Below are 20,427 nucleotides of genomic sequence, written 5' to 3'. Positions count from 1 at the left end.
AAACAAAAACAAAAAAAACAATGAATGCCAGGCTGGCAAAACCACACAAGTCCAACTTTGCCCTAATTCCTGGCAAGAGTGATAGCAGTAGTTCTATGAGAGGAAAGGACTCATGGGTATGTTTTCCTCTCTGTTTCTAAACTTTCCATAATGTTATTATATTGTCTTTATCATTTAATTGAAGGTGGAAGGCATGGAATAAAAGGAAAGAAAGGCATTGCTAAGTTTTAAATAAATGTAGATATGATAATATAAAGGTCAAGGCTTTCCTTCAGAATAGAAGAATCTCCAATTTGTAATAGATATTATCCTTTTCAAAGTGTCTCCTTGTATATTATCTCATTTGATCAGGTTTAAATGATTAAATAAGACAAATGGCATCATGAACTTATTTTCCAAATGATTTCTGTTTCACCAAAATGTGTTTCTCTGAAAACAAGAGCATGACTCTGAGACCCTTGGATAGCTCAGTCAGTTAAGCCTCTAACTCTGAGCCTATAACTTTGGCTCAGGTCATGATCCCAGGGTCATGGGATCGAGCTCTACACTGGGCTCCAGCTGAGCATGGAGCCTGCTTACAATTTTTTATATCTCTCCCTCTGCCCCTCTCCTGCTCACACATTCTCTCTCTCTCTCTCTCTCTCTCTTTAATAATAATAATAATAATAATAATAATAATTTAAAAATTAAAAAAAAAACACATGACTCCAAAATAATTCAAGGAAAAGGTCTGTGATATTTTTTAAAGAAAAAAATAATTCAACTGGTTCCAAACTCTGTGGGAAGAGATCTAGATTCCCCAGACTAAGACCCTCCTGGCTCCTGCTCCAACATATCTCTTTAGTTTTGTCTCCTAGTACACACAACCATGTACCCGACACTCATTAATAATGGTCTGTTTCTACTCCAGCAACCCATCAAGCATTCTTAAGACTCCTGTCTTTTTCCACTCAGTTCACTGACTAGGAAATGCCCCCAGCCTCCTCTTGGCCTATAAAGTCTTTTCATCTTTAAAGCCCTACATAAATACCACATTTTCTAGGGAGCACTCCCTGATCCCCTTTTAAGTACTCTGAGCTCTCAAAGGACACTATGAATACTCCTCTGTGATCTTCATTTCAGTCTGCTTTATATTACAGTAAGCACTATAAGTAGGCAAGGCTGTGTCATTTTCTATAGTGTCACTTTACCATACTGAAGATTGCAAATGAACTGCTTATTTTATTTTACTTTATTTTATTTATTATATCACTGCATGATAGGAGACCAAAAGAAAAGAATAGAGAGTTGTTCCTCCAAAATCTCCAGAGAGGAAAAATATATAGCAAATCTTTAGTATTATGTATATAACATTTTCTAGGTAAGTCTAACATTTTATTCCCTTCTCCTAGTGGCAAAATACAAGAAGAAAAGAATTATGAACTCCACTAAATAGGGGGGAAATTGTCTAAAAATGAAAGGGAGCTCTCCTCACTACGATCAGACTTCAGCAATCATCTGAAAGAGAGGCGAGTTAAAAATAAAACTCTCACCCAAAAGGCAGCCAGGATACAACCCAGTTGCTTACGCTGAGCCAGCATCTTTCCAGAGCCACTTCCCAGGTGGTTAAATACAGCCATGCAGTCCTCTGGGCCAGAGCCTGAGCTAATTAGGGAGTCTCTGGGAAGGAATACAAGGACTTTTAATAAAAGAGCCACCACAAGCCACTGCATTGGTGTTATACCTCTTCAAAATGCCAGTCCCTTTCTTACCATCAAGCATCACCACACTAACAAACACAGGAAAGGGGAGTTTGGGATGACAATAATTCTCTGAGTCATAAATGTTTCTGTGATCTACAGCATCAGAATCCTTTTTTATGGAAAAACAGCAGGGAAAGGCACACACTTTACTTTTCTATAGATATGACTTCTAAACGTCTAACTTGGCTGTCTTTGACTCTTTAAAGTGCTTTTTTTTTTTTAGAGAAATAACATCCCATTTAGGTTTTCCATAAAGCTTATTAGTTTAAATGATAAAACAGATAGTATTATAAATTGCATCATTGGAAAGTAGGCTCATTGTAAATGTCAGGGAAAGACAGCCCTGACTCTCTCAGAGTATAAAAGTGATTAACCAATATCAGATGTCATTACAGGAGCAATTTCTAACAAATCTGAATCCAGCTCTCATCAGTTAACATATAGGACAAAACTGTGTCCTCTGTATATGGTAAGAACAGGGAGAGCCATGGTTGTGTTAATATTTTTGTTATTTTTGAATTATTGCTTGTGTTTTCAGAGAATCTCAAGGTTGATTACCATAAAGATCATCTTGTCAAACCTTGAATCCAAACACCATAAAACTCGTGGAACACAATACTCTTCCTTTAAAATTCCTTTAGTCATTTATAAGTGACTTCAAGTGTGGTTTGTCCATTTTTCTTTTGGCAATAATGATTATGATTCCTCATAATAAATAATACTCTATAGCTTACAATACACTTTTTCACAAATAATACTATCTAAATTCTCACAGCAGTATCTCTGTTAATTGCCCCCAAGCTTACCTAACTAGCCTCCGCAAATAATAAGACAGATATTCTGTATCTTCCCAATTTATTTCTAAATACTAAAATATGATTTTTTAAAGAAGCAAAGAACTATAGAATCACATTTCAGAAATGTGAGTGCTTAATTAGTTCATTTTTAGGAATACACATTTACCAAAGTATATAAACCAATGCATTGGAACTATGGCATTCCAAATTTCCAAACCTTAAATGCAGAAATATAATTTTAATTTAGTTTACTCATAAATTATAATTAAAGGATTTTTAGTAAATATATGCAAATATAAGGCAATTTCAACAAAAGTGCCGTATTTCAAATTATTTGCTATATGCACAAGATAGGGCAGCACTAACAGGAAAGAGAGCCTTAATAAAGTCCATAAAGGAAAGGAAGAATGAATGGGTAGTCATCCTGATAATCAAAAATTCAAGTTTCCCAAAGCCCAGCAGTCATGGCCAAACACAAAACAGGTAAATTCCTTATGTGGAATAATGTTGGAAGTCATGAAGAAGCTAACAAACACTCCATGAGATCCTTCCATTTGACTAATTAATTTGACTAATTAATTCCACCAGAGATGCATCCCTTCTGTTTGAGGATTTGGCCCTGTTAGATTTCCATTCTTTGCATGATGTAGTAGGAAATGTAGGGTGTATAATACAAGCTGCTCTTGGTTATCTATACTCCGTGTAACTGGCAATCTCAAAGAGGGAAATTTTGAAGGTGAAGAGTTGATAATTATATAATGAGTGAGTGTTATGTGCTAAGCATTTTAGAGCTACCATCTCATTTAATCCTCACATCAATGCTATGAGTTAGGTATTCTTAACCACATTTCATATATAAGGAAACAGAGGCTCAGATAAGTTAGATGATTTACCCAAGGCTCAGGGGGAACAAATGAGAACCTATGGTCAGAGCTGGACCATTAGGAAAGATAAAGAGATGCTAAACTGATACTAAGTCAATGGTTTTGGGTTCCTTAAAAAGAAACCTCAGTACCAAAAGCACTGTTGAAGCATGACTGACTCTTCAGGTGATTAAGTGGCCTCCGGTCTGAATCTAGAAGAAAACAAACAGGAAGACCAACAGAGAAAATATCTTTCTCTTCTCTTTTCTTTCCTCTCCCATCCCTCACCTTACTCCCTTCCTCCTCCCCCACACACTCTCTCTCACACACACACCACTTAAATTCAAAGCACACTGATAAAGAGATAGAAAACTTAAATCACCTAATAAGCAATGCATGTATAATTACACCTCCTAATTCTTTAGGATTCTGCCACAACAAGGGTACATATTTACAGAGACAAAAGGAATTGAGTGTAAGGGGAATTTTAATTTGTGGCAAGAAGGTCATCAAAAAATAAAGGGCACTGAACTTTGCCTCAGATTTGAACAAAGGACAACCAGCATGTGGGATACTCCCTAAATATAACTGGAATTAAAACTTAATCGGGTCTGGTAGCAGAGTACTTCCTGGTTTTGCCAAGCAAAGATGTTAGATAATTTAATATTGATATTAACAAAGATAAAGGGAGTAGCTATTTGATTTTCATCATGTTAAGAACTTCCCTAGAGGGTTTTATATTCTTAAACTGTAGCATTTCACCCAGAAGAGTTTTGGACACCACAAAATAAAACAAGGTCATGAAAGATGGAAATTGGTCAACTAGATCTGACTTAGAAATAGAAAATGATTTTAAATATGAACAGTCACACGCATCAAAAACAGTAGTATTAAGAATGACTGGAAATGCAGAGGAAAACAAATCCTGGAATATGCCAACTCAGTAACTGAAAAGACCATTGTTAGCCTGATTTGCCAATGCTAATACCTATTACCAATCACATTCATGAGTTATCTGTAGTGTTTTTTTTAAATGAATTAAAATTTTTAGCTCCATGAAACAATGGAAATAACCAAAGTCCTGTAATACAAAAAGGAGAGCAAGGTTTAACTTAAAAAAAAAAAAAAAAAAAAAAAACATTTGACCAAATTTTAGGCCTTGTTCATGAACCAAGCATTCTAAGTCTTCTGAGTCATGTATTCTTACCTATAAAATAAGGAGGTTGAACTAGATAAACTTGGGAATCTAACATTCTCTGATATTGTAAGTCTTTTTTTTTATTATTATTGCTTATTTATTTTTAAGAGAGAGAGAGACAGAAACAGAGTGTGAGCAAGGGAGGAGCAAAGAGAGAGGGAGACAGAATTCGAAGCAGGCTCCAGGCTCTGAGCTGGCACAGGGCTTGAACTCATGAACCATGAGATCATGACCTGAGCCGAAGTTGGAAGCCCAGCCGACTGAGCCGCCCAGGTGCCCATTAAGTCTTCTTGATTAACTTTTAAAAATCCACTTTATTCAAATGTTTCTATACTATCAATGGAAATACTAATTAGTTAAAAATTAAAAGCATAGCCTATGCTGACAAGTGTCCTTAAAAAAGGAATTCCTTGGAATTCTGCTGTTTTTTAGAGTATACTAAATGAAGTTTATTCCTACATATTCTGCAGATCTCTGGATGATATAGGAACATCCAACAAAAATAATTATTTTGGAGAACAAAGTGCTGGAAATTTCAGAAATAATTAAATTCTCCTTTTTCTTACCACATGTTTGCTAGTTTAACTAGCATCTCACTGCCCTCTCTTGGTAGATTAAAATAACAGAAGCTGATTTCTTTGCAGGGATTGGAATCTGGCATCAAGCTTCAAGAAAATAGTCTGATTATTGCCAGTAGGGGGATCTACTTAATAAGACAAGTGTCAATGTAATCTGTAATATTTAAAAAGTAAGAATTTGTTAGTTTCAAGGCTAGCCTCTTCCAAGAACCAAATTAGAGAAAGAGTAACATGCAGAAAGTTTAGTAGGGACTCACTACTTGCAGAGAAAAGAAGGAGGAAGGCAGAAGCTGGGCTGTAATGCAGTTCCAACAAGGGCCGAAAATGACCCCAAAGTTCTGAAGCTAGAGGGCCTTTGGAGCTGACCTGAGTTGGGGCAAGAAGACCCAAGGCTCATGTACTTCATAAGCCACATTTCAACCACTTATGGGATACTGACTTACCTTGGAAGCAGCTCTGACCATGGGCAAGGTGACTCTTTAGCCAGGGACAATTTCTGGGGAGGGCTGACACCTGAGGACTGTCAATTAGCACTTCTGGAAGCTGGAGCAATAGAAGACCCTTCAGTCCTGAAGGAGAATCAGAGGTGTCACATCATAGTGTCTGCTATATACTGTCATTAATAACTCTCTGTTTCTTAATAAACACCATACAACTAATCTTACAATAATTACAAAAATAAAAGGTAATGAATACAGGAAATGTTAATAGCCACTTTGGAAAGTAAACTGGTACTTCCTTTTAAAAGTAAATATAGGGGCGGGGCACCTGGGTGGTTCAGTTGGTTGAACATCCCACTCTTGATTTCGGCTCAGGTCATGATCTCACATTTCATGAGATTGAGCCCTTTGTTAGGCTCTGTACTGAGAGCATAGAACCTGCTTGGGATTCTCTCTCCCTCTCTCTCTACCCCTCCCCAATGCATGTGTGTGCTCTCTCAATAAATAAACAAATACTTAAAAATGTTTTAAAAAATAAATATAAATTTACCATGTGACTCAGTAATTCCACTCCTAGGTCAAAGAGAAATGAAAATATATGTCCACACAAAGATTTATACAGAAAAAGCTCATAACAGCATTATTCCTAATAGAAAAAAATAAAACAACAATTCAATGCTAAATGGATAAACATAATGTGTTATATGCAAAAAAATGGAATAACACTCAGCAATAAAAAGGAACAAAGTACTGATAGATATATGCTACAACATGGATGAACCTCAAAAACATTATGCTAAGTGAAAGTAGACAAAAGCAAAATACTACATATTTCTGATTCCCTTTAAATGAAATGTCTAGAAAAGGCAAATCTATAGTGAGAAAATAGGACAAGGACTACCTGAAGTTGGAGATGGAAACGTGAAATGACTGAAAATGGGCATGAGCAGTATTTTGGAAGCAATGGAAATATTCTAAAGTTGGACTGTGGTGGTGACAATACTATGTGAATTCACTAAAAATCTTTGAAACGTAAAATTAAAGAGTATATTTTATAGCAAGTAGATTATACTCAAGGAAGTGGAAAGAAGAAAGGCAGACAGGCAGGCAGGCAGGGAGGCATCATTCATCATACGCTAGGTGGTGTGACCTGATAAATGGGGTTTTTTCTCCAAACTTAAGACCATAGGGTTAAAATAACAGCCTAGTTTACATCTCAGAATATGTCATATCAGCAAGACCTTGAACATTAATGTTAGTGAATATTTGAATTCATTTTGGGTACGGATCAGCATAGACTAGGGCTCATAAATAGTGTGACAGATACTTCCCTAAGGCAGCTATAGAAGACTAGCCTATAGATCATATTTAAAAAAAAAAGAAAAAAAAAAAGAAAAAGAAAAAGAAAAAGAAAAAAACACAGAGGCGCCTGGGTGACTCAGTTGGTTGGGCGTCCGACTTCGGCTCAGGTCATGATCTCATGGTTGGTGGGTTCAAGCCCCGTGTTGGGCTCTGTGCTGACAGCTTGGAGCCTGGATGGAGGAGACTGCTTCAGATTCTGTGTCTCCCTCTCTCCCTCTGCCCCTCCCGCTCATGCTCTGTCTCTTTCTGTTTGTCTCTCTCTCAAAAATAAATAAACTTAAAAAAAAAAAAGTAACAAACAACTCTGATACATACCAATGTACCTCTAAAATTTCCAACTTCACCCAGACTGACAAAGAGGATGGCTCTTCCTCACTTCTACATATAAGTGTGTGTATGTATATATGTGTGTGGGGGGTGTATATATATATATATATATATATATATATATATAATTCATAATAATTATAATTAAGTATAATCATAACATTAAAATTATTATTAACAGTATTTTTTTTAATTTTTTTTAACGTTTTATTTATTTTTGAGACAGAGAGAGACAGAGCATGAACGGGGGAGGGGCAGAGAGAGAGGGAGACACAGAATCGGAAGCAGGCTCCAGGCTGATGTCGGAAGCAGGCTCCAGGCTCTGAGCCATCAGCCCAGAGCCCGACGCGGGGCTCGAACCCACGGACCGCGAGATCGTGACCTGAGCTGAAGTCGGCCGCTTAACCGACTGAGCCACCCAGGTGCCCCAACAGTATTATTATTTAATAATTATTAATCTTCAATATTATTGCTTAATAATATATATTTACACATAAGTATGTACACTTAATATATATAAGTACACTTAATATATATAATATATAATTATATATAAGTGTACATATATACTTAATAGTACTATGTTTGACTTATTTCTTCCTTCATGATCAACCTTGATGTTCACTGTAATTTTATTTTATTAAGATACAGAATTCAGGGGCGCCTGGGTGGCTCAGTCGGTTAAGCGGCCGACCTCGGCCCAGGTCATGATCTCACGGTCCGTGAGTTCGAGCCCCGCGTCAGGCTCTGTGCTGACAGCTCAGAGCCTGAAGCCTGTTTCAGATTCTGTGTCTCCCTCTCTCTGACCCTCCCCCGTTCATGCTTTGTCTCTCTCTGTCTCAAAAATAAATAAACGTTAAAAAAAATTAAAAAAAAAAAAGATACAGAATTCATATGGGGTTAGCCAGGAGTGAGAATTTTAAGAAATAAGAAAAAAGAATCTAGCCTCAACTGAGAACATACTATATTTAACACTCTCCTAGGCATTCTTCATATATCATTTATTTTAACTACATTGTGATGGGAATAATTATTTTTATTTACTGAATGAGAAAGCTGAGGCTCAGAGGATTAAGCAACTCACCCAAGGTAACCCAACATGGCAAATAAAACAACTATGGATAACACTATATAAACCTGACAACACACAAATATCACACTCTTTTGTAGTTGTCTTTTTGGAGTTATACAGTGAAACCCTGCCCCTATGAATAGGGATGGCAGTTCCCTTGGCAGGGCGGGGGGGGGGGGGGGACAAAAACTGAATACCCTACTGTAAAATATCCTGGGAAGCTGCAAAGAAGTCTTTCCTGTGCTTGGAATCAATCTCTGAAAAATTAAATTAAAAAAAAAAAAAAGCTTCTGTGTGGTCAATTTGCCTAGGACACCAAAGTTCAGAAGATCTTGGGACATGAGCTGTCCCTGGTCACACAGAGACAGGACAGCAGTTACACAGGAAGCTGGCCTGGAGTCTCAGGTGGATTCTCTAGAAGCAGATGCCAAGATGGTGTTTGGGGTGTGAGGAGTTTCTTAGGGAACTCTGCCAGTGAAAGGAAGGATGAAGAGGCAGGACTGAAAAGAGGAACAAGTTCAAATGTGATGCAGGCCCAATAAACCCCTGATCAACCTGTTGGGAATATCTGCAGGAGGCATCACACTTGTCCTGTGCTGCATCTGTGTCTACCGAACCTGGGAAGAGACCTTAGAGTGGGTTTGGCTTTATGAGTCTTTGAAAATTATTCTCTGCACTACATATTCATTTCATTAGAGTCTAGTCTGTGATGTAAGCATTTGGAAAAAGAGCCTGTGACCATGCTAGCATAATAGATGCAGCAGAAGTATCACCATGAGAATGACTTCAGCTGCAAATACAGATTGTTTCAATGTGTTGAAACAATATATTGTTTCCTATACAAGGCAGTTCAGAAGTAGAACGATTCCAGAATTTGTACCATCAGGGTTCCAGCTCCACATCCCTGTGATTATCATGCTTTTCCTCTCATCTGTGTTGGCTTTACCCTTAGGCTGGTGGTAAAATAAAAGATAGTTCCAAATAAAACATACAACAGTATAATGTCAAGAAGCAGAAGAAGGATGGTCTTTTCTGGTATATCCTCCACAAAAACAACAACAAAAAACTCTTCCCAGTACCTGCCACTGCTACCCCAGCAGTCTTTCCCTCACACCTTACTGGCCAGAACAAACCATATTGCATCCCTAAACCAACCACTGACAAGTGATTCATTTAAAACCATTATGACCGGGGCACCTGGGTGGCTCAGTCCGGGAAGCATCCAACTTCAGCTCAGGTCATAATCTCATGGTTTGTGAGTTTGAGCCTCACATTGGGCTCTGTGCTGACAGCTCAGAGCCTGGAGCCTGCTTTGGATTCTGTGTCTCATTCTCTCTCTGACCCTCCCCTACTCGTGCTCTGTCTCTCTCTGTCTCTCAAAAATAAATAAATGTAAAAAAGTAAATAAGTAAAAACATCATGACCAGGACGCCTGGGTGGCTCTGTCAGTTGAATGTCTGACTCTTGATTTAGGCTCAGGTCATGGTCCCAGGATCGTGGGAGCAAACCCCACATCAGGCTCCACATTCAGCATGGAGACTGCTTGGGATTCTCTCTCCTCTCTGCCACTCCCCAACTCACATGCACTCATGCTCTCAAAATAAATAAATAAACTTAAAAAATAAAATAAAATCTTCATGACTGGCTCACTCTAATCAGGATCTACCTACTATACTACACATGAGGCCAGCTTCCCCTAAAGCATATAGCTCTGAGAGGAGGGGTGGATATTTGGACAAAATCAGAATTCTCTTAGGAAGAAGAGAAAAGCAAACTGTTGGTTGGGCATGCAACCAACACTATTCCCTGTATAAGAGCTCTATTGCTGAAATCAGCAAATGTCACCCAGCCAACTATGCCACAAGGGTCAGAAGTAGCAGAAGCAGCATCTTCAGAACAAGAAAGGAAAAAATCATATTGGCTAGTTTCAGCTCATCTCATAGTGTCCTAACAGAATGTGTACCCTGAAAACATCTCCCAGGAGGCTAATTTCCCCAATCATTTTCACCTTACTGTGGTTCTGGTTATCTAATACATGACAAGCAAAGTATGTGAACTCTGATCTGTCCGAGTTCATGGGTTCAAGCACGGGTGCTAATTTTTCTCAGATCCCAAGTCCCTTGGGGGAATTTAGAGACCAGACCAAACACCATTCTCTGACAAGAGATCTGAAAGGGTCTTATACAAGAGACAACAAGGATGCTTAAGCTTAACTGCTGCAGGAATGGGCAGAAAATACTCTTTACTGCATTTCCTAAAACTGAAGCCATATGACAGCACCCTGTGAATGTGTAAGTTAATTTAAATGAACAAATGGCCTGAAAAGATATTTTGTGACTCACCAAACAATAAATGTTTAACTGATCTCCCTTAATACTATTATTACATGAAAAAAATACACAACTATGTCTTTTACAATGAGAAATGAGAACTTTAGACCATAATTAAAAATCAGTAGAAACTTTCACCAATACTTTATTATAGAAATAGTACCATTTGTTTTCATTATAAGAGGAAAATAAAAGAAGAAATTCTGTCTGTGAAAATAGTTTATAACTCCAGTTCTGCCACTCACTGTTTGGAGGTCTCAAACTCTTGAGAGTCTCCTCATTTTTTCATTTGTAAAAAGCAGGTGATTTCTAGGTTCTTTCTAAGCCTCTCAATCTAGGACTATAAGATATTGATTCCAAGAACCAATAATACTATGCTATACCATACATCTCATGTGGTTCTTGGAAACAAGGTATTTCTTTTTGTTTTCTTAGTTACCAAATATGGTTTCATAGGCCATTGGGTGGTAATGTATGTCTCTCATTAGTAGTTTTATTTTCTAGGATTAATTGCAATGCTGTACATTTTATTGTTAGCCATTGAATTAAACTGAATCATTGTGTAAATGTTAACAAAATAAATATATAAATATTGATACAACAATAATCCTCCAGTGCTTTAAATGGGTTCATACTTTTAGCTTTCAAGACTTTCTAATAGAAAATAGGGAAGATGAAAGACAAAGAAAGATGAAGTAAAATATCACACAAATAATTTCAGAACTGTAAAACACCTTGGAGGTAATCTAATCCAGTGGCTGGAACACTTAGATATGTAATCTAGTGACATGCAGAACTGGATTAAAATAAAACTCTCCCCCACCAGCCATTCCCAGCCTCCCGTCTCCAAAAGAGACTCACTAGTTTTAAATTAAAGCAAGGCTGGCCATCTGTATTTTTATCAAATTCCTTGAGTGATACTGAAGCACAGGCAGGTTTGGAAACCAATGATAGAAACCAACTGAATTATATAATAAATGAGAAAACTAAAGTTCAAGTAGTTAAAGAACAAAAGCAAAACCAAATTACTCAGTTCTCCTTTACCAAAAGTCGAGGGTTCTTTCTATTACCTCATCAATATACATCTTAATTATGTAAAAACAGTATGCTCAACATTAAATTAAGAACTAGTTGTAATTATTCAGATCCAGGAAGAAAGACTACCCAAGGAAGAGCAAGAAAATGAGGATTAATTAGGGGAAAACAACTGCATGGAATGAGGTAAAGCACATAGAGTAATCCAGACCTAATAAGAAAGAGGGAACTGGAGAGCACCTGGGTGGCTCAGTTGGTTAAGAAAGAGGGAATTGGAGGGGAAAAAGTAGGGTACAGGAAAGGCAGGGATGCTATCCAGGTTAGTAAAGAAAAATAGCAGGGCAGAATCCTGAATTGAACTAAAAGTGAAGAACACTTAAATTCTTTACCTCCCGAAAAGATGGACAGAGCTAACATAAATAAGAATGACTTCATATGTACTATTTTTGTGTTACACTTTCTGATTCAGCATAATAATCTGAGAAAGTATAGTTATATTGGAAAAAAAGACCTAAAAGCTGTGGTAGAGGATCTCCATTAAAAAACAGGCCAGTACCTAGATCACTGGTGACAAACGTAGAGCTTCCCCTGAGGGTCTATCATTTCCAGGCAATTAACTTTAAGCAGGGCCCATCCAAAGATTTAAGATACTGATGGGATGACTTAATCATCATCATCATCATCATCATCATCATCATCATCATCATCAAGTATGTACTACATACCCACTATGCCAGGTGCTAGAGATTAAGGGACAAAAAAACTTTCTTCCTGTTTGGCCAGGAAGCTTGAAAAGCACAGAATCAGGCCTAAGACATCTGGAAGCAGTAGTACGCTGGTAATGTTGAAGAACCATGGGAAAGCCCTGATTAGTCCATTTGCATGCTGTAAATACTCCCATGATGGTCAGTTTCATGCTACCAGGATGATATCAACCAGCTAAAAAAGTACCTATAAATTTAACAATAGATTCTTATGAGCTGAAATGAGCTAGCCTCAGTCCACCACTGTTTAAAGACCATAAAAACCAATGCTTCTATTCTCCTATCACACTTAGATAAAAAAAACAGATAAAGTGACTTGTCAAAGGCCACATAACTAGGTTATGACAAAACTAAGGATAGAACCCACTTCCTTGCTTTTTCCATTATAACTCACCTCGTAAGTTCAAATATGGTATTTTATGGCATTTGAATTTAGTGATTGAAAAATGAGGTCCTGAAGTCCACATGCCTAGGCTCAAATCCCAGCTCCAACTGTGAATGAAGACTATGACCTTAGAAATTTAATGAATTTGTCTGAGCCTTATTTTTTTATCTGTAAATTGAGGATGATTACACTACCTACATCTAACTAGATTGTAGTGAATATTAAATATGATAAAATGTGTAAATTGCTTGCCAAAGAGCCTGGCATACAATACAAATTCAGTATACATTGGCTATTATTATTATGGCATATTAATATCTGCTAGGCCAGCACTGATTCACAGACTGTTATGGTCCTTGACAGGATAACTATAGAATCTGACAGTAAGTGTTTAGCAATGTGTGGGGCACGTGGGTGGCTCAATTGGTTGAGTGTCTGACTTCCACCCAGGTCATGATCTCGCAGCTCGGGAGTTCAAGCCCCGAGTGGGGCTCTGTGTTGACAGCTCAGAGCCTGGAGCCTGCTTCGGATTCTGTGTCTCCCTCTCTCTGTCCCTCCCTTGCTCACAGTCTGTCTCTCTCTCTCTCTCTCTCTCTCTCTCTCTCTCTCTCTCTCTAAAATAAATTAAAATGTTAACAAAATTTTTTTAAAAAGAAACTTCTTTAGCAATTTGACATTGACACAATATCCAAGCATAGGACCGTGAACTCATTTTGATAAACAGGATATAAACAAGTATGGATGCTGTTGAACTCAAGCAGTGATCAGCATAGGGCCCAAAATGCATGCTAGTTAAGCACAAAAGATTGCTTAAACACATGATATTTTATGTTAGTTTATCACCTGTAACCCACAAGTCAATGAAAATCTGATAAAATATAGGTATTTGTTTATCTTAAAAATGTATTATTTTTACAATCATCATGATTTTAGGTCAAGCTTATTTTCTAAATTAATACTTTAGTAAGTTAAATTAGGAAAATAATATTATTTTATTTTTAACTCTAATTTACATATATTGAGATAAGCCTCACTGAACTTCTGTCAAGAGTAGACACTCATTTTTCTGAATGCAGCAGTGCTAGTAAATCAAATGATAATGATGGAAGCTATTCCTAATAAAGGAGAACCAAAAAAGTTTGTACTAATTCTCTTAGGAATATGGTTGGTACCTTGTATATTGACATTGGTTGTATACCCATAATTCAGAGTGAAGTACTAACATAACAGTGTGATTATTTTTGAGATGTACTGACTAATCAAACTTAAATGGATCTTACATATAAATCATAACTAAATAAGCTCAAAACCAAAGAATTGTTTTAAAGAAAGGGCAATGAGTTAAAAAGCTAACAGAAGCATGTGCTCAATATCCCACATATAAATATTAGTAATTCTCAGCTCTTTTTTAGGTAGCAATTCAAGTTGCTAACACTAAAAGATTACAGACAAAAATGTTTTCTTGGAAATACAGGTGAATCTAAGGCAAAGAATGCAGCTCAAATACCACTTTTCAAGGTATCTGAATAGCCCAACATAGCTAGGCACTGGCTAACGATATAGAAGACCAACTCACACAGCACATAAAACCAGTTGAGTAGTTTTCATTGTTAATATAACTATTTTTTAACCATGTTTTATTTTTTTCCCAGCTTCACTGTTGATAAACACAACTAGTTCTGAACCGTATAGTATCCTAAGTTGTCAACATTGTCAACATATGGAATTTGGAATTTTAATTTTGTATAAGTGTGTTCAGATGGCATAGCTCCAATGACAGGAAATGTTTTTGAATAGCTAATCAGATTAAGGAGTTTGAGTGAAAACATAAATCATCACACTACCTCTTCAATGACAAAGTTCTGTTATTCAAAAAAAGTCAACAGAATTAAACAGTGTGCTTCTAACGTAGCAAAATGGTGTCATAATAAGAACTAATTCACTTAAATCTTATACAATTCTGTTTTTTAAGTATTGATATAAAAATTGATAATAAAGGGGAGCCTGGGTGGCTCAGTTGGTTGAGTGACCGACTTCGGCTCAGGTCATGATCTCAGGGTTCGTGTGTGTGAGCCCCTGGTTGGGCTCTGTGCTGACAGCTCAGAGCCTTGAGCCTGCTTCAGATTCTGTGTCTCCTTCTCTCTCTGCCCCTCCCCTATTTGTGCTCTGTCTCTCAAAAATAAATAAACATTAAGAAAACTTTTTTTAAGATAATAAAAATACTTGTATGTGTAAGTACAGCACTTATCAACTGGAAAAAGTCTGTAAAGAATGTTTGAACTCAAAAATGAACTTGTGCTGCTATGATATAAAGAAGTAGATGGATCCCAATCTTTTAAGGATATAAATTGAATGAACAGACTTGCCTGTTTGTCTAATATTTTTGGCATTTTAAATTCTCTTAATATCTCTATTGAAAGGAGTGCAACATCTTAAAGGCAGATAAGAACAAAAGACAAAATAATTTTAAAATCTTGGAAGTACATACTATGACATTCTATAATTTATCAATATTATCAAAGAAATAAGTAGTCTTGATGTACCAAACACCTTCCCAATTTGATAAAATTTCTAGATTTTAGTTTCCATTAAAAGGAGATCTACTCATAAGAAATTCATTTATTTAGGATCTATTAATTTAATTGATTTATCAATAATTTTAAATGATAAAATTGTTAGAATTTGTGAAACTGATGAAAAACTGAAGAGGAACTTTAAAAATGTGGGATCACTTGCTTAATTTTGAGTCAAATTTTAAAAATTAGTACCCTGAGCTTGATGAGCTTGTTTTAAAATTTCTTCTTACATTGTCATCAAATACTTCTTGAGACTGGTGTCTATACTAGAATGTTGTTAAAACAGACCATAGACACAGTTCAGATATACATTACCTCCTACAATTATCATTATCATCAAGCTAACCAAGATGAAATAAATTTAATAAGCAAAAAGCAAGTCACATTGAATTTCAATATGAGTTTGTCACATTGAAAGTGTTAAATTTTGATATAAATGGTATTCTTTTTTTAAAGTTTATTTATTTTGAGAGATGGAGAGAGAAAGAGAGATAGCACGTGCACAGAAGGCAGGGGTAGAGACAGGGAGAGAGAGAATCCCAAAACAGGCTCCATGCTGGCAGTGCGGAGCCTGACATGGGGCTCAATCTCATGAATTGTGAGATCATGACCTGAGACAAAATCAAGAGTCGGACACTTAACCAACTGAACCACCCAGGTGCCCCATAAATAGAATAGGTGCTATTCTATTTATGGTATTTAAATAGCATACTATGTATGCTATTTAAAAGTATGCTCTTCTTTTAAAGTGGGCATAGATATTTAATACAAGGAGACACTTTCACTTACAACATGCTGTGTAGTTATAATGGGAGAAAAATTAAAACTCATAATAGAAATTCTGTGTCAGCTGTTCTTAAACTTTTTGGTTTCTTTACATCTGAAAAATTATTGGACAACACTTTAAAAACCACTCCTCTGTATCATATAGACTTTTTATTTTGTATGCTTTTTAAATTTTTATTTTTCTGATTATTTGTTTTTACTGCACTTTACAAATATATCAGTCTGAAAAGGACTGGAATTTTTTAAAAAATCTAAATCTATCACCACAGATAGTTTGAGAACTGCTCTAACTCAACCCTGTATGACTCAGTTAGACATTTCTATTTTAATACTGAATAATTCATCAGCAATTTCACTTGACAGATGAAGTTTATTAGTATTATATTGAAATACTACATGAAAGCCATGATGACTGAATAGCTCATTAAAAACCAGGTATGTGAAGAAAATCATCTAAATGCTCTTAACCTTTTATTCTATTTCAGAATGCCAATGTTAAAAAGTCTAATCCCTTTAAGAGGTCAAATATGTGTTTTTAACAGTTAAACGAATGACAACAACCTTCATGTCCATCAACACACTTATAGCCCATATCATGGCTTTTAAATATCTTTCTCCACTGAAAGGAACCAAGATTCCTTGGAGAAATGGCTAACTACAGGACTGTAGTATGAAAAACATAACATAAACCTGTAACATCTTTTTTTTATGCCAGAAAACTAAATAAAGGCTCAAAGGATAATGGCAATGTGTCAAAAGAACCCAGAGCAAGCTTGAAGGGGGTTCCCACTGGCCAATTCTGAGATAATATGAGCATCTATATAAATAATGATGGTAATCATTTAAAAATTAGGCATCTATGAGATTATAACTTACATAAATAAATAATGAATAAATCAGTAGGAAATGAGAAAGCTCTTTCCAACTGATGAATCTAGAATGAAGTCATTAGAAAATCACTATTTTCAACCATCATAGTTATAATTAATTCAGCCAAAAAAATATTTATGGATGCTAAAGCCAATGGATAAAAGTTTGAAGAATAATAAGAAATTTACAGGGAAAAGACAGTCTCTTCAGTTAACAGTACAGGAAAAACTGGACAGCTACATGCAAAAGACAGAAACTAGGACTACTATCTTACACAATACACAAAAATCAATTCAAAACGGAGGCATTTGACTCTTGGTTTTGCCTCAGATCATGATCTCCTGGTTTCCTGAGTTCGAGCCCCAAGTAGGGCTGTGGGGCTCTGCTCTGGCAGTGCAGAGCCTGCTTGGGATTACCTGTCTCCCTCTCTCTCTGCCCCTACCCTATTCACACTGTCTCTGTCTCTCTCAGGATAAATAAATAAACTTCAAAAAAAAATTTTAACAAAAAAATCAACTAAAAATGGATTTAAGCCCCAAATGTGAGACCTAGAACCGTAAAACTCCTTAAAGAAAATATAGACAGGAGCGCCTGGGTGGCTCAGTCAGTGAAGTATCCTATTTTGGTTCAGGTTATGACCTCGCCATTAGTGGGTTAGAGCCTGCGTAGGGCTCTGTGCTGACAGCTCAGAGCCTGGAGCCTGCTTCAGATTCTATGTCTCCCTCTCTCTCTTTGCCTCTCCCTCACTCATGCTCTATTTCTGTCTTTAAAAAAATAAACATTAAAAAAATTTTTAAGGAAAATATAGATAGTAATCTCTGGACAGTGGCATTAACAACATTCTCCTATATATGTCTCCTCAGGCAAGGGAAGCAACAGCCAAAATAAACCCCACCCCACCCCCCCCAAAAAAAACTATTGGGACTACACCAAAATGAACAGCTCTTGCACACTGAAGGAAACCATCAACAAAAGGAAAAGGCATCCTACTGAATGGGAGAAGATATTTGCAAATGATGTGTTCAATAAAATGTTAATATCCAAAATATATAAAAGATTACACAGGAGGAGCCAAGATAGCAGAACAGCATGGAAGCTTTTTGTGTGTCTCACGTCCATGAAATACAGCCAGACCAACACTAAACCATCCTACACAACTAGAAAACTGATTGGAAGATTAACACAAAAATCTGCACAACCTGAACCACAGAATTCAGCAGGTATGCAACATGAAGAGCTGAACTTAGGGAGCAAGAAGCCGCAAAAGGTAGGGAACCCCTTTTGGGAGCAGAGAGAGGATGAAGACTGGGGAGGGGGGAGCATACAGGAAAAGCACCCCTCCCCAAAAGCAGCTGGAAAGAAGGTGGAAAATTGGAAACAGCCACAGGGACTAAACTAAAAAGGGAGAAAGGAGGAAGGAGAGGGTGTAAATTCCATTAAGACTGTAAACAAGGGGAGCGCAAAGGCTGCAACTCCACAGCTCCATACCCGGCCATGCTCTGGTGGGAAAGGTGAATCCCCAGGAAAAGAGTGAAGTCCAGGAGGTTCTTGGGCCACATGGGAAAAAGCAGTTCCACTGGTGGAAGGACATTTGGTAGAGACTGTTGAAACCACCTGGTCACAGCAGACCCCAGAAGGCAACCACATTCACTGGTGCTGGGCAAGGTTGTTGAGGGTGAAACCTGGTGCCAGATGTGTGTTGCGATTTTCCACAATCCCTGAAACGCTGATGCCACACTGTCTCACGATCTTTTTTGGGGGCAGGCTGGCACCTGGCCACAGTCTTGGGGCACGTGCAACAGCAGGGTCCAGTGAGCGTTGCTGGGTGCAGCCAACATTTGACCATTGCGTGTTCGGCCATTGCTCAGCAAGACCCTCCACAGAGAGGTGTAACAGGTCAAAGCCCCAGTTCTTTGGAAGTAAGGGGCCAGGGAAAACAGCCGCATTTGAGACAAAACTTGGGAGAGAGGTACTGCCTGGGGCCTGGTCACAGAGAGTGGAAAAGCAGGGAGGGAGCGAGAGCTGAAGACACAGGACCATTGCGCGATTGCTGATCCGGGAGAACAGACTGGGTAGCTGGGTGGCGCCATTTTCACCACTCCCGCGCATACGCACCTACCAGCACCACCACAATCTACCCCAGTAGGCTAGCAGCGCCAACTAGTGGAGAGTAGAGCTGTTACACCGAGCCTCACCCAACTGGGCAACTTCGCTCCTCAAGAACACAAACCTCACCACCGGCTTAATTTATAGACTAAAAGAGCTACATGGACTGACCTCTAGGGGAAAACGAAGCAATTTCAGGCCTACTTCAATCTTTTAGCAGTTTCATCTATTTAATTTTTTTCTTTTTTTCTTTTTTTTCTCTTTTTCCTTTTTCTCTTTTACAATTCTTTCCTTTTTCTTCAATACAGAAAGAAAAAAAACTCATTTTTATTTTCAACTTTTATTAAAGATATCTGTCTTTAATTTTTATTACTATATTTTTTACTTTTGTGTAAATTTTTTCAAATTCTACTTTACTTCCATCATTTTATTTTGGTCTACTTCAGTGTACTTAAATTTTCAAATTTTCAAACAATTTTCCTTTTTTTCTTTTTCATTTCTTTTCTTGTTCTTCAATGCAGAAAGAGGAAAAACTTCATTTTTACTTTCAATTTCTTTAAACATTTTTTTCAACGTTTTTTATTTATTTTTGGGACAGAGAGAGACAGAGCATGAACGGGGGAGGGGCAGAGAGAGAGAGAGACACAGAATCGGAAACAGGCTCCAGGCTCTGAGCCATCAGCCCAGAGCCCGACGCGGGGCTCGAACTCACGGATCGCGAGATCGTGACCTGGCTGAAGTCGGATGCTCAACCGACTGCGCCACCCAGGCGCCCCTCAATTTCTTTTAAAAATATTTTTATTTAATTTTTATTACTATATTTTTTGGTTTTATGTAAATTTTTTCAAATTCTATCTTACTCCCATCATTTTATTTCAGTCTACCACAGTGTATTCACTTTTTCAAATGTTTTTTTTTCTTTTTTATCTTTTTTCTCTTTTTTGTTTCTTTTCTTTTTTCTTAAATACAGAAAACAAAAAAAATCATATTTATTCTTAATGTTTATTAAAAACATTTTTCTATAATTTTTTATACTATATTCCTTACTTTTGTATATATTTTTTCAAACTCTATTTCACCCCCATCATCACATTTTAGTCTACTTCAGTGTATTCATTTTTTCAAATTCTCAAAAGATTTCCTTTTTTTTTCCTTTTCTGGGGGGGGGGGGGGGGGGGGGGGGGGGGGGGGGGGGG

General features: G+C 37.2%; 1 long non-coding RNA gene across 1 annotated transcript in view; it reads right to left on the bottom strand.

The window, feature by feature from the left end:
• Positions 1 to 1,442: 1,442 nt before the first annotated feature.
• Positions 1,443 to 20,427, bottom strand: part of LOC121041335 (uncharacterized) — a 57,738-nt gene continuing 38,753 nt past the window's right edge. The window contains exons 3-4 of the long non-coding RNA XR_005795694.1: positions 5,622 to 5,747; positions 1,443 to 1,659 (exon numbers count right to left, since the gene is read on the bottom strand). This is a non-coding gene — a long non-coding RNA (uncharacterized LOC121041335). The remainder of the gene's footprint in view (positions 1,660 to 5,621; positions 5,748 to 20,427) is intronic.

The sequence above is a fragment of the Herpailurus yagouaroundi genome, unplaced genomic scaffold (assembly GCF_014898765.1).
Source record: "Herpailurus yagouaroundi ecotype Mexico unplaced genomic scaffold, PumYag 183, whole genome shotgun sequence".
NCBI classification, from domain to species: domain Eukaryota; kingdom Metazoa; phylum Chordata; class Mammalia; order Carnivora; family Felidae; genus Herpailurus; species Herpailurus yagouaroundi.
Note: the sequence above shows the minus strand (reverse complement) of the source record. Positions and strands in the feature narration are given on the sequence as shown.